Genomic DNA, 14,181 nt, shown 5'->3' with positions numbered 1-14,181 from the left:
TCCGCTCTTAAACTCCTACACTAGGATCACTCTCCACAGAGCAGAAGAATCATCCCTTTAAAACAGAAGCCAGATTACAACACCCTCTGCTCAAAGCCCCAATGGTTGCTCTTATCATTCAGATAAACCTAAAGTCCTTTCCATCCTTTGCATGGCCCAGAGGATCTGCTCCTACTACCAGATCATTGTCTACCTGATCTTATCTCTTACCTTTCAACCTCTTCTCATTTAACTCTAGCCTCATTCAGCCTCTTTCAATCTCTTTTCGGCTCTAGCCACACTGCCCTCCTAGCCTTCACAGTTACTTATTCCCTTTACCTGGAGTGTCAGATATTCACATGGCTTGTGCCCTCACTTCCTTTTAGATCTCTGTTTAGATGTCTTCTTGGAAAAGGGGCTTGCCCTGCACACCTTACATGAAATTGCACTCTTCCCTGTCTATTCCTTTACATTTCTTTATTGTTCATACAAAACAACAACATTTATATAGCACTTATATGCTGGGTAGCATTCGAAGCACTTTATATTTAGTCCTCATATCACCCTATGAAGTAGCTGACTTTGCGATCCCTGCTTTATGGATGAAGAAACAGCAGTACATAGAGGTTAAATAACTTGTGCCAAGGTCATTAAGCTAGTAAGTGCTAGAGCTGAGATTTGAACCCAGGCTGTGTTTTTAGCTGCTATGCTATTTTGCTTCTTTGTAGCCCTAGTCACTGCTGTATTTGTTTACCTCTCACTCTTCCCACTTGTCTCAGTTATTGCTGCATAACCAACCATCCCCCAAACTTAGTGGCTCAAAGCAACAAGTTACTATTTCTTGGGAATGTGGGTCAGGAATTCAGGCAGGGCTTAACTAGGCTGTTACACTCACCTTGATGTCGGCTGGTGTCACTCACTCAGCTGCATTCAGCCAGTAACTGGGCTGGCCTGGAAGGTCCCAGAAGACTGGCACCTTAATGCTCTTCCATGTGGCCTATCTCTTCATATTGTCTTTTATCAATCTATAGTATAGTTGGAGCATGGCAGGCAGCTGGCCTCTCAGATGGGGATGTGGAAGCTGCCAGTTCTTTCTAAGGCCTTGATTCAGAAGTATCAGAACTTCATTTCTGTCACGTTTTATTAGTTGGGAAAACAATCATAGGCTAGCCCATATTCAGGGGAAAAGGCTATAGACTGCATCTCTTGATGTCAAGAGTGGCATTTCTATACATGAAGGGGGAACTGATGGTGGCCATCGCTGGAGACTATCTTCCACATCAACAGAGTGCAAGTTCCATGAGAGGAGGCACTCTTATCTGTTTTGCTAATTGTTGTGTCTCTCTAGTGCTTAGAACAGTGCCTGGCACATAATAAGTGTGCAATAAATATTTATTTAGTCCATGTATATAAGGGATAAGTGAAAGAAAGAGTCTGAAAATGTAAAGGAAAGGTCTAAGGAGTAGGAGAAAACCCAGAAGGAATGCATCCCAGAACACAAGGAGGAAAAGAGGGAAAGGAAGATAAGAATGAAAATTGTACCTTTTTTTTAGATTTAAAAGCTTTAAAAATAAGTTTAAAAAAGCATATTCAAACTATATTTGTAAAGTTACAAGTTCAAACAGTGCAATATGGCATAGAGCAAAAAGTGAGTTTTTTTCCTACCTTTGTTCCCAATTTTCCTCCCCAGTGTCAGTCACTTTAATGCACCCTGTCAGAGCCAAGATATGAATATACAAAGACAAGGATATATATCCTCTCTCTTTCTCTTCCTGTGAAAAGACATACATAACATGTAACTGGTAGAATACAATTCACATGATTCAGCATCTAGCATTTTTTCTCTTAACCTAACTTCCAGATCATTCCACATCAATACATACAGAGCACTCTCCTTCTTTTAAATGGTTGCATAGAATGGTTCCATTCTTAGAATGTATCATTAGCTTTCAAAATTAGAAGGTGATTACTGTTTCAGTAGACCTGAAAAAGCAGAGACTGCAGATTGGGAGGAGGAAGATTGGGAGGTCAGAAAGTAAAAGAAAGGAGGACAAAGGAAAAAGAAATTAAAGATGGATATGCAGGAACAGACTCATATCCTTAGCAGTAAGAGTAACAAGAGACAGGGAGGTTGAAAATACACAAAAGAGAAGCGATAAGTAATGGAGCAAGCCTCTAAGTGGATTGGAAGGGATTAACCTTGAGAGGCCAGAACACTTCTAAGGAGAAAGAGGGCGAAGGAAAGGAAGGCTGGGGCTACAGGTAGGCTTTGTGATAGTGGCTGCTGGGAGTTAAGGAAATTCATCCCTGGGGGGGGGGGGTCTCATTTTCCTTAGAAATGTAGGAGGAAAAGTTTATTTTTTTAAAATTTTTACCAAAGAGGGTGGGTGGGTAGAGTTCAGTTAAAAAGTTAGGAGAGTGTATGGGCTGGGAAGAACAGGGGATAGGGATAGGAGAAATTCTGAATAGCAATGTGTTAAGGACAATTTGGGGCTTAACAAGATTGCCTGGCCACATGGTAGTCCTGACTGAAGTTGGACACCCTTGGTCTGCAGTGGTACCAATCCTCAGGGTTATGTTTTTTCCAGCACTGGTGCAAGAGTGTACAAGGTTTGTTGAACTGTTGTAAACTAACGGTTTTGCAGGTGATGGAGGATCAAGGAGGCAATCGAGTTGAGGATGTTGGTGAACTTAATAGACCATTTATGCACAGGAGTTTCAGACCCTGACTGCACATCTTTCGCTGATGGTCTGAATACAGGTTTACAGGTCCAGCGATGGCACACTGCCCAGCAGTAGAGTTTGCACCCACTGTCATGAGTGGCGTCTCGGGAAAATCTTCACGAGGGGACCTAGGGGGCGCGAGCTGAGTCGTGGTGGGGCTGTGACTGCAACAAGCAGACAGTCGTGAAACTGTGTGCTGAGCAAACTGGCGTTACTCAGATTGTATACGGGAGAGCTCAGTGGGGATCACAGGAGAGGCCAACTCATTCCCTCCTACCACACTCCATCCTTCGGGGTTGCAACGAAGTAGTAAAAAGTGCGGATACTAGCGCCAATCCCAGCCGCCTGGCGATGACGTCATTCTCGGGGGAGGAAGTGACTACCATTAGGGTACAGTCTATAGAAGCAGTCTGAAGACATTTTAGCCTTTTCACTGTCAAGAGTAACGAACTTACCCTTCGGACTACAGCAGTCTGAGGTAGCAGCAAAATGACTGCAGCTCCCAACCACTCTCCTCACCGTTACCATGGAACCGCTCGTAGTTAGGCCCTGGCGACGCCACGTTACGTCATTGCCCAAGTGCATCCTAGGAGTCGTGGCTCTGCCTGGTCCTAAGGGAAAGGCAGTATCTCGGGAACGTTGCCCGCGGTGCCTAACGCCCCTTTAGTAATTTTGATCCCTACCAGACTCCGTTGGCATCTAACCCCACCTACGTCGGGAGTGATCTCCGGCCTTCACACTCGCTCGCGGCCCAGCCCCTGCCCAGAAGCCCCGCCCCCCGTGAATCAGCTGATCTCACGGGCTCGCGGGACTGCCAGGCTCGCGCCGGATGCAGACCTGGGTGCTGTAGCGGGAGCGGCAGGTGAGCGAGCGCGGGTCCTGGGTTGGCCCGTGGCTTCGGAGGGCTGATCGGCCGGGGCCTCCAGCGTGCGGGACGCCGGGGTCCGGGAGAAAGGCGGAGGCGCAGGCCGAGGCCCGGGAGCGCGCTGCGGAGACTCACGGAGACGGTGCCCGCGTCTTCCCAAGCCAGCGTCCGACTAACAGACCTGCCTGTCGAGGAGCACCCAGCGGCTCCAGGTTCTCCCAGTCGCCCCGGTTCCTCCTCCCCAGACCGGGCGCCACTGCAGAGATCTCAGGGTCGTGAAATTCCTTCGCGCCCCCCTTCCCGCCTCCCCCCACCCTGCCTTCCACCAGTTCATTCAGGAGGATTTATTGAATGCCCACTCTAGGCGCCGACCAGATAAACCAGGGTCCCTGGCGGCGAACCTTGGTGAGTGTCCCAGGTGGGTTTGTTCCTAGATGCAGATCGCGGTGGAGAGTGAACCGAGAGTTTTGCTGGCTTGAAAAGGCGGTTGTGGAAAAAGAAAATGACTTTGATATTAAGCATTAGTAGTTTAGCCTTAGTCCTTTGTCGTGTCAAGTTATCCAGCAGAGGGTGGTTAAGTTCTTTTGAGAAGTGAAGATAGGAACAGAATAACATAGGGGCTGTCGTAAGGAAATGGTCCTGACGGTGGTGTTGGTCCTCTGTGTAATAGGGCTACTTTGGAGACAGACAAGTGTAGGTTCGCCGAAGTGTTGTACTGCTTAGGTCTTTGTTGATGAGGGAAGAGGAAAAGCACACGGGCTGAAGTGGCTTATCCAAGTAGAGTATTCTCCTTTTGGTTTAGAATGGAAAAGGAAATCACTGTTGAACACAAACGCAGATCCTTAGTCTGTTGCCTTTTGGATTTGTTGGTGGCTGTAAATGTTCTTTAAAAGGCTTTAAAGAATAAAATTAAGAATTTAAGGAGTGAAAAATTTGCTCTTGCAGTAGATTACAGTATTTTAATCTTGATGATACAAGCATAGTGGTGAAGTGCTTTAGACCTGAGCATACCTGGAGTCACATACACTTACATCTTTGAGTTTGGGCAAGTTACTTATCTGCCTCCATTTCCTTATCTCTGAATCGGGTATAAAAGTACCTTCCTCATAATGTTACCTTTACATATAATGGTTCATGTGTCATATTTTTTTTTACAGTGCTTGGCACTGTATGTAGATATTCAATACATATTAGCCATTTTTATAAGTCATTTCCTTTTCCACTACATCATGATCCACTGACTCAGTTTTCTAAATGATGTGAAAGAGAACTGAATATTTTTTTAGAAAAGAACTATAGTTTACTTTTAAAAATCAAGGGATAGTTTCCAGATAGGTTTATGATATAGGGGTATATTTAGAGAAAATATGATTTCAGGTTGGTCTATAGTAACTTTGCTGTTCCATTAGAACCTTTAATGTGTTCCATTAGAACCTAAAATGCTGATGGAATCTATACCTAGTTTAAATTTATTACTTAGTTTGCAAACAATGACTAGTATTGGCAGACTTAAGATTCATAGCTATAGCAAGAAATGTTAGAAGCTGTTTCACAATACTAAAATTTGAAAAGATGATGCAGAACATAAAGAACCAAACACGTAATTTGTGTGGGGGGGATTTAAGTTGGCATTATGTGAGCTCCTTATTTTTTAAGTTGATTTATGCAATGTGAACTGGAATCCCTTTTCTCCAGATTTCAGCCTTTCAGAACTTAGGTTGTCATTGACTTACTTCGGGCATTTTGACTGTCAAAGAAGCAAAAGGTATGGTAACAACCTCACTGAGAACTGATTTTAGTTTTCATGTGATTAGATGGGAAGAGTACTATCAATCTTACACATTTTCATGAAAAACATGGGTTAAATGCAGTATTGCTGGGTCCATTCTAAAGGTATTTCCAAAGAATATGACTGACTTGTAAAAACCTTTTATAATTCGTTATTAATATGAGACTAGGTAAGGTATGAGTTGAAAAACTAGGAAGGAAGGTAGAGAGTGGTGATTTTTGAGCTGGTGTAAAAGAAGGCTTGCTTTGATGTAGTGTGAGGTTGAGCCCTTTTCTCCAACACTCAGAGGAATGCTGTGAGGACTTTAATAACTTTGTGGAATTAAACCTACCACATACTCTAACTGTATTAGGGATATAGATATTTCTGGTAGAGTTTTTTTTAAACATATTTTTTCTTTTAACTTTTCATAAATGACCAATTAATTCAGTCATCAGTTATAAGGAAGTAGATTTCTTAAGGATATCAGTCCTTAAGAAAATGCGCGGTAACCACAAATAAAATAGCAACCAATTATGACGTGGTCCTTTTTAGCATTACATTTATTTTCCTATCCCCATTTCCCGTTCGTCTATAGATGTAATGGTGCCATCTTTACATTCTGTCTTGATGTTTGCCAGCATCACACAAGTGACAGAAGAGCTGAACATAGGTGAATTAATTGATCCACGTGAATAGAGCAGAAATATTCAAATCAGAGATGTATTGAGTACTTTTGGGGGCTCTTGTAGACTTACTCTTTTATTGTGCAGTTCATACAGTTTGGTTTTGAAGAAAAATGTACAGTTTTCTCAACTCCTATGGAAAAAAAAGACTGGGTCAATGGGATCTGGGTGAATTTACTTTCATTCTAAGGGTTCTTTTCTTTTGCAACCTGAATTTTTGTTGAGCTGAATTCTTAACTAAAATTGGAGCAATTGCCCAAGCAAACATCTAACAAAGATGATTATAGCAGCTCTTAAAATAGTGATAAAGTAGAACAATCCAGCTGTACTTTAGGAGGGAAATAGATAAACTATGGTTTATTCATGCAATGGAATACTATCCCTTGGTAAAAATGAATAAACTAGATCTTTGTTTATAACATGGATACATATTTCAAGTACATAATATTGAGTAAAAAAAGCAAGTTGCTGGGCTTCCCTGGTGGCGCAGTGGTTGAGAGTCCGCCTGCCGATGCAGGGGACACGGGTTCGTGCCCCGTTCCGGGAAGATCCCACATGCCGCGGAGTGGCTGGGCCCCTGAGCCATGGCCACTGAGCCTGTGCAGCAGCCTGTGCTCCTTAACGGGAGAGGCCACAACAGTGAGAGGCCCGCGTACCACACACACAAAAAAAAAGCAAGTTGCCAAAGGATATATGAATACTGTATTATGCATTTATGTAGAGTTTTGAAACAATATAGCATATTACGGTTTATTGATATGTATGTATCTAGTGAGAGTACATAAAAGTATAAGAATATACATGGAAATAAGACACATTAACTTTAGGAATAGTGGGTAACTCTGGAGAAGGAAGGTTTGGGTAGAGCTCCTTCAAATCTATGTATAGCTTTTTTAAAAAAATTTATTTTATTTTATTTATTTATTTTTGGCTGTGTTGGGTCTTCGTTGCTGTGCGCAGGACTTCTCTAAGTTGCAGCGAGCGGGGGCTACTCTTCATTGCAGTGCGTGGGCTTGTCATTGCGGTGGCTTCTCTTGTTGCAGAGCACGGGCTCTAGGCACGTGGGCTTCAGTAGTTGTGGCACGTGGCTCAGTAGTTGTGGCTCGTGGGCTCCAGAGCGCAGGCTCAGTAGTTGTTGCGCACAGGCTTAGTTGCTCCGCGGCATGTGGGATCTTCCCGGACCAGGGCTCAAACCCTTAACCCCTGCCTTGGCAGGCAGATTCTTAACCACTGCACCACCAGGGAAGTCCCAAATCTACGTATAACTTTTTCTTCTATTTTAAAGGGAGCTTAAGCAAATATGAAAATATGTTAATATTTGTTAAAACTCAATGATGGGTACATGGATTTGTACATTATTATTATTAATATTTTTACAGATTTGTGAATGGTTAAGATAGTTTGTGAAACTAGCACCTTAGAATTTTTATATATAATCGGGGCTCTCTCCCGATATGCTTTCTTTTTTTTTTACTTTGTAGCTTCTCTCCCCGCGGTGAAAAGAATGTGCCAATGCAGCTCCACTATGTAAAGCTTTTCTAAAGAGAGGAGACAGACTTTTCTGTTTGACTTGTGCTCCTGGGAAGATGCTTGCCTTAGGATATGAGGAATGATCCTTCTTGAAAGGCTGCAGGGGAATTTAAATTCTAGAGACTCTTGAGAAGTGCAGGCATGTACTGATCACGAACTCTCAACGTATAGGGGAGTGCATTGTATCATAAAGCCCTGCAAGGAATTTGACGGAGTGACTCACATACAAAATTACTGCGGAGGGACTTCCCTGGTGGTCCAGCGTTAAGACTCCGCAATCCCAATGCAGGGGGCCCGGGTTCGATCTCTGGTCAGAAAACTAGATCCCGCATGCCGCAACTAAGACCCTGCACAGCCAAATAAATAAATAAATATTTAAATATTAAAAAAAAAACAAAATTACTGCAGATATCGTGTAGTCATTAACACTTTTTTAAAGTTTTCATTGGTTAAATTTTATTACATCGTAGTAAACCTGAGTTTTATACTGTGAATACAAGTGTCCTAGTTATTGCTCAAACAAAATAATGCTCTTTCTACAGGTATTGATAAGTAAACATGACGACAATGCGTTAAATGGTTGAGTAACAAATAGTGAATTTAATAGCTGATCTCTAATATGACTCACACATTTAAAAACAACATTTTCATTCCTAATCAAGAATACCTGTTATTAGCACTTTCAAAATACTCTAAGTGAAACTTATATCTCCAGAGCAGTATATTTTGACATGTGTACTCCCTGTTCAGTTATGTGGCCCCTTGTTGACCTTAAGCACTGGATATTATTGATTGGTAAAATAAGCCAACATACTTTGAACTGTGTTTCTGTAATATTGCCTTTTTAAAAAAAGTAGCCATTTTAGTAAAAGAATAGTAGCAAAGTATTAAAGGAATAATTTATATCAGAAATTATATGCTATCAAATAATAATAGGCGTAAATGGTTGCAGTACCTGGGAATTTGAAATTCAGTTGCTGGTATTATAATATTTATCAGAATGTTTCATGGGAATTTAGTATTCACAGAAAATGCATTTTAAAGAGATAGGCAGTGGGTGCAAAAAGGAGCTAAATGGGTATTTGCTGGGTGTTTATTTTACCATGTTTATCCCCCTCTCCCATGAGTAATATCCATTTTAGAAGATTCTCAACAATCAGAAGAGTGTCGTTTTAGTAGGTTTCAGGGTGAAATTAGCAGGCCATAAAAAAAATAAGTAGTAAAAAGAGAAAGAGACTATGAAGCCTTAGTGTCCCTGATTGTCCAGAAACAGTCTCCATGTACTAAGGAGAAAGGGACTGTTCTTTCCTAGTTGTCTAACATCTGTGAAGTGACATGAAATAAAAGTATCTTCCTTGTTAGGAAGTACCATTAGCAAATTATGTATGAGAGTTTCTATTATGAGAAGACACTTTCCTTTCATGTCAGACATTGACTTTTATAACAGGCATGGAAACCTTCTAATCATTTGGAAGTCCGTGGACTGGTGGAAACCTTCTAATCATTTGGAAGTCTGTGGACTGGAACTTAAGATCGAGGGTTGTCTTCCACTGAGGACTCACTCATGCGTAGCCAGCTTATACCTAGTGGTTACCATGGGTACAAGAATGTACCGATGAATAAGTCATGGTTTCTGACCTCCAGGAGTTTATAATATATTTTGAATCAATGACTTAAGTGCATTATCCCATTAGTAACAACATGATAAATAATAAGTACTGTCTAGGCCAGCCTACTGACTTTATTTAATGTATTAATTTACTGAACTCCTGAATGCTGGGTCAGGATTTAAGGGGTTGGTCAGCTCCCATAGTGGTATTAGGCAGTGCCTCCAGTGCAGCATTTCAGGCTGAGAGGGCTAGGATTTGAAGTGGCCTCCCCCTTTGATGGTGGTTGGTTTGTCAAGCCTTAGGTGCAAGGTGAGTGTTCCTCAACCTTCGGTGGTGGTGGGTTAAGGCTAGAGTGGCAGGATATCCAGGAAGTAGCAGTTGTTGGTGTACAGATTAGTTGTAAATCAGGTGTTTGAGTCAAAAGTTGCCTTAATCCATGTGTAAACATAGACTGAGCCTCTAAAAGCAAATATTTATTAAGCATTTACCATGTGTAAAATTCCATAGGGTCTTCAATTATTGTTTACTGCATTCACAGTATAAACTCTGGTTTACTACATTGTAATAAAACACAACTAACTCAGACTAAAGAGAAAGTGTAAATGACTGCATGAAATCTGTAGTAATTTTATGTCAGATTCACTCTATGTCCAAATTCTTTTCGAGGCATTATGATACAGTTTGCTCCTTTATTGTTATTTTTATTGTCTTCCTATCTTAATGTCTTGTCATTCTAAACAGTAATATCATTACTCTTATAACTATAATTATTGCTATTATTTCACTATTTTAATCAAGACACTTATTTTAAACCAATAAATGAGACAGGAGACTAAGAGTAGAAGGGCCCAGCTTTGCTAGTGTTAAGTTAGCTTTCTTATGCCTTGAGGGCACTGTCTACGTAGAGCCATCATTCTAGTCAGAAAGATAGAACATACTCGTATGTAAACTCCTTAAGGGTAGGAACTTGTTGATTTATATAGGCCTAGTCTGTCTACAGGTATTTATTGAGTACTTGTTGTATGTCAGGACTATATTAAGCAGCTGGGATATAATAGAGCATAAGATGTTTTTGGCTTCCGTGGAAGTTTTATATTAGTTCCATACCTGGAGTACAGTAGGTGAGAAAACTACATGTGGTTTTAGTTGTTGAAATTTAATTAAAGTTAATATACTAACTTTTACTAAATTATTAAGGCAAAAGGACTTTGTCCAGAGAATAAAGTTTACTAGATGTGAATACATAGAATGCTACATGATTTAATTTTCTTTTTGCATTTGGAATACTAGTCCATTAACACATTTCTGTTTCATATTTTAAAATTTTTATTTATATTCTGCCTTGTTCCTAAAAGGCAGTTTACAGAAATGTGTAAATGTGGCAAAATAAAATAAAGAGACAGAATGAATGGAACCAGGTGTGAGATTAGAAAACATAGCACACACACTGTGAAGTCCTAGTCACTTACAGGTGCCATCATGTGGGACTCTTATCCTCCCACCACAAAATCTATAATCCTGCCTGTATCTGTACCTGTTGTTTTGTTTCTTTTTAAAATGTAGACCCTTTCTCTTGTGAAAGACCAGTCCCACTGCATGCGTGTTCCGGACGCTATCCTCTTCCACTTTTGTCAAGGATTTTGGTTCTGCCCTCTGTCCTTGTCTCCCTTGCATCTAGGAACCATGTCATTGTCCTACAAACATGTTCAGCTGTCTCTCATCTTCCCCCACCCCCCAAAATTACACCCTTGATCTTCATGTTTCTGTCCACCTGCTTCTCCATTTCTGTTTGCCATTTCAGTATTTTTTAAAAGAATCATTTACACCAACTTTATTTTCATGTCCTCACCTGCCATTTATAGTCAGCCTGCTGCAATCTGGTTTTCAGTCCCCAGATGAGAGCCCAGCCGTGTTGACCCGTCATTCCTGCTGGAAACACGCTCTGCTTTGCTTCGTGTGCCCACATCAGACTCTTGTTTGTTCTACCTCTCAGGCCACTTCTCACCTCAGTCTTTGCTTGTTGTTCATCCTATCCGAGTAACTTAACAGCTTGATTCTGTGCCTCCCTTTTCTCTTAACACACACTCCAGTGATACTATCCATTGCCTTGATTTCAGATATTATCCATATGCCTTCCCAAGTTTATATCAATAGTTGAGACCTTTCTTCTGAACTCCATACTCACATATTCAGCTGCTCACTTGACATGTATTCTTGGATTTCTCACAGGCATCTTGAACTTATAAAAAAATCTTGTCTTACGAGAATCTTACCTTCCACTTCAGAATCCTACCCTCTCACTCTTCCTCATTTCAGTAAATGGTACCACTACACAGTTGTTCAAGGGAGAAATTAGAGGTCATTTTTGATACCTCCTTCTCCTTTATCCCCCACTTATGTCTAATACATCACTAAGTCCTAGTTGTTCTAGGACACAGCACCTCTCTCATTATTTACATCTTTCCACCAAATTGGTAGTCTTGTATGAAATTAAAGAGCCCAGGCTTCCTTCCTCCACTAAGATGAGCCAAGTGAGTATTTGCAGGGAGGATATTTCTTACAGAATTCATTTGGGCACTCTGTGTGAGTATGTTCACTATAAAATGAACTTAAAACTTTTAAAACAAGTGATGTAAATCATTGCCATTAAAAAGTTGAGGACCCCTACCGAAAATGATAGTTGTTTTAGAATACAGGTTCCCAGTCCCTTACTTGAAAACCCTTGGGGCAAGGCATGTTTTGGAATTCAGAGTTTTTCTGATCTTTAGAATAAGGTGCATAAACCATATATTATATAACACTTCTCGTGGGACCTTTGGTACCACCCTACAATCATATTAATATTTCTGTGACAAATGAAGATGTACACTAAAGGGGTAAAAACTAAATAGCATCACATTAGTTCATGTTGGTTTTGCTCTTGGATGAGTTCAGGTCAGATTAGATTTTGCCGCCAAAAGTCTTAAATGAAAAAACTTTTAGTTTTCAGAGTTTTTTGGAGTTTAGATTTCTGGTTACGGTATCATGGACCCATAGTAGTAGCTTTTCTTTCTAGCAATAATTAGAACATCTAGACCAGATTTTTTTTTTTTAGGGCACTCCCAGTTCATGGAATTAAAACCATATTCTCTGCATGTACAGGATAGCTTATTTCTCTGTTAAATGTAGCAGGAGGGTGTGTATCCACCGGGATCTAAAAGTGGAATCAACTCGTTAAGGACCAAGCTTTTTGTTTTAAAGGGTCATCTGAGAGTTTAATTACTTCACATTTCACTGTGAAGGAGGTAATTTGAAGTGTAGAGTGGTATACTTAAAATGAACGCATCTTTGTTCTGTGGTTCATAGTACTTAATAGTTGGAGAGGATGCTACAGTCTAGTTTGCTCCTTTTACAGATGCCATTGATCTCTGGAAAGGCCATGTGAGGTACAAGATGACCCCACATTTTCTGACTCTGTAAATATCACACAGCTTCTGTATCAGAGCTAGTTAATATAATAAAGGCTATGAGGGAAAGTTACTATAACAGAAGAAAAGAAGCAAAGTACAGGGATCCTGACCCCCAAAGCTCATCTGGGGAGAAATATCCCCAGAAGAAGCCCCATGATTAGGCAATTTTATAACAGTTAAAACTGTTAGCAGTGGAAGTACATAAGCAAGTTTAAATGCTTTTTGAATGGTTGAGGCAAGTCTTGTAGATTTCTCAGAGAGGGGATTATAAAAATACTAGGAAAACAAATTTTTTGGTGTACTTTTTCTGTTTGGATACATAATTGAGGAAGAATGTTAGATTAACTGGATTCGGTAAATGCTGCATATTTTAAGTATGTGAGGTAAAACTTTATAATATAAGCTTCCCACATTTAGGTGCAATATTCCTTTTTAGTTATGTTTCCTTACCAGTCATTTCCTTTTTTCTCATATCTGAATTTCAGGCACACGTGTCTTCTTAGGAGAAGTCAAGTATATTAAACACCATTAAAACAAAATTCGATCTATAAATATCAGTAAAGAAGGATGTGTGTGAAATAGTGTACTGGCTTTCTGTTGCTGCTTGTAGCATTGCTGTAAACTCAGTGCCTAAAATAACACAAATTTATTATCTTGGAGCTCTTTAGGTTAAAAATCGGACACAACTCTCGCTGGGTTAAAATCAAGATGTCAGCAGGGCTGTGCTTTTTTCTGGAGGCTCTAGGAGAGAATTCGTTTCCTTGCCTCTTCCAGCTTCTAGAGGCCACCTACATTCTTTGGCTTATGGCTGCCCCCTCCCATCTTCAAAGCCAGCAATTTAGCAGCTCTCTGACACAGCTTGTTATCATCACCTCTCTCAAGCTCTCCTCTGCCTCTCTCTTCCACTTCATTTATTTATTTTATACAGCAGGTTCTTATTAGTCATCAGTTTTATACACATCAGTGTATACATGTCAGTCCCAATCTCCCAATTCATCACACCACCACCACCACCACCCCTACCCACGACACTTCCCGCCTTGATGTCCATACGTTTGTTTCTCTACATCTGTGTCTCTATTTCTGCCCTCCAAACCAGTTCATCTGTACCATTTTTCGAGGTTCCACATATGTGCATTAATATACAATATTTGTTTTTCTCTTTATGACTTAACTTCACTCTGTATGACAGTCTCTAGATCCATCCACGTCTCAACAAATGACCCAATTTTGTTCCTTTTTATGGCTGAGTAATATGCCATTGTATATATGTACCACATCTTCTTTATCCATTCATCTGTGGATGGGCATTTAGGTTGCTTCCATGACCTGCTCTTGTAAATAGTGCTGCGATGAACATTGGGGTGCATGTGTCTTTTTGAATTGTGGTTTTCTCTGGGTATATGCCCAGTAGTGGGATTGCTGGGTTGTATGGTAATTCTATTTTTAGTTTTCTAAGGAATCTCCATACTGTTCTCCATAGTGGCTGTATCAATTTACATTCCCACCAACAGTGCAAGAGGGTTCCCTTTTTTCCACACCCTCTCCAGCATTTGTTGTTTGTAGATTT

The 14,181-nt window shown here is 40.6% G+C and overlaps 1 protein-coding gene across 4 annotated transcripts in view; it reads left to right on the top strand.

Moving 5' to 3' along the window:
• The first annotated feature begins 3,507 nt into the window (after positions 1 to 3,507).
• ALS2 (alsin Rho guanine nucleotide exchange factor ALS2) overlaps positions 3,508 to 14,181 on the top strand; it is an 86,857-nt gene continuing 76,183 nt past the window's right edge. For 2 of the 4 annotated variants that reach the window (XM_082840788.1, XM_082840787.1), the window contains exons 1-2: positions 3,528 to 3,973; positions 5,271 to 5,333. The gene's annotated coding sequence lies outside the window, so the exon portion shown is untranslated. Of the gene's footprint in view, positions 3,974 to 5,270; positions 5,334 to 14,181 lie in introns of all 4 variants that reach the window. The other 2 variants (XM_082840786.1, XM_082840785.1) reach the window with 2 other exon arrangements.

Source organism: Leucopleurus acutus (genome assembly GCF_964270905.1).
Source record: "Leucopleurus acutus genome assembly, chromosome: 6".
Taxonomy (NCBI): Eukaryota; Metazoa; Chordata; class Mammalia; order Artiodactyla; family Delphinidae; genus Leucopleurus; species Leucopleurus acutus.
Note: the sequence above shows the minus strand (reverse complement) of the source record. Positions and strands in the feature narration are given on the sequence as shown.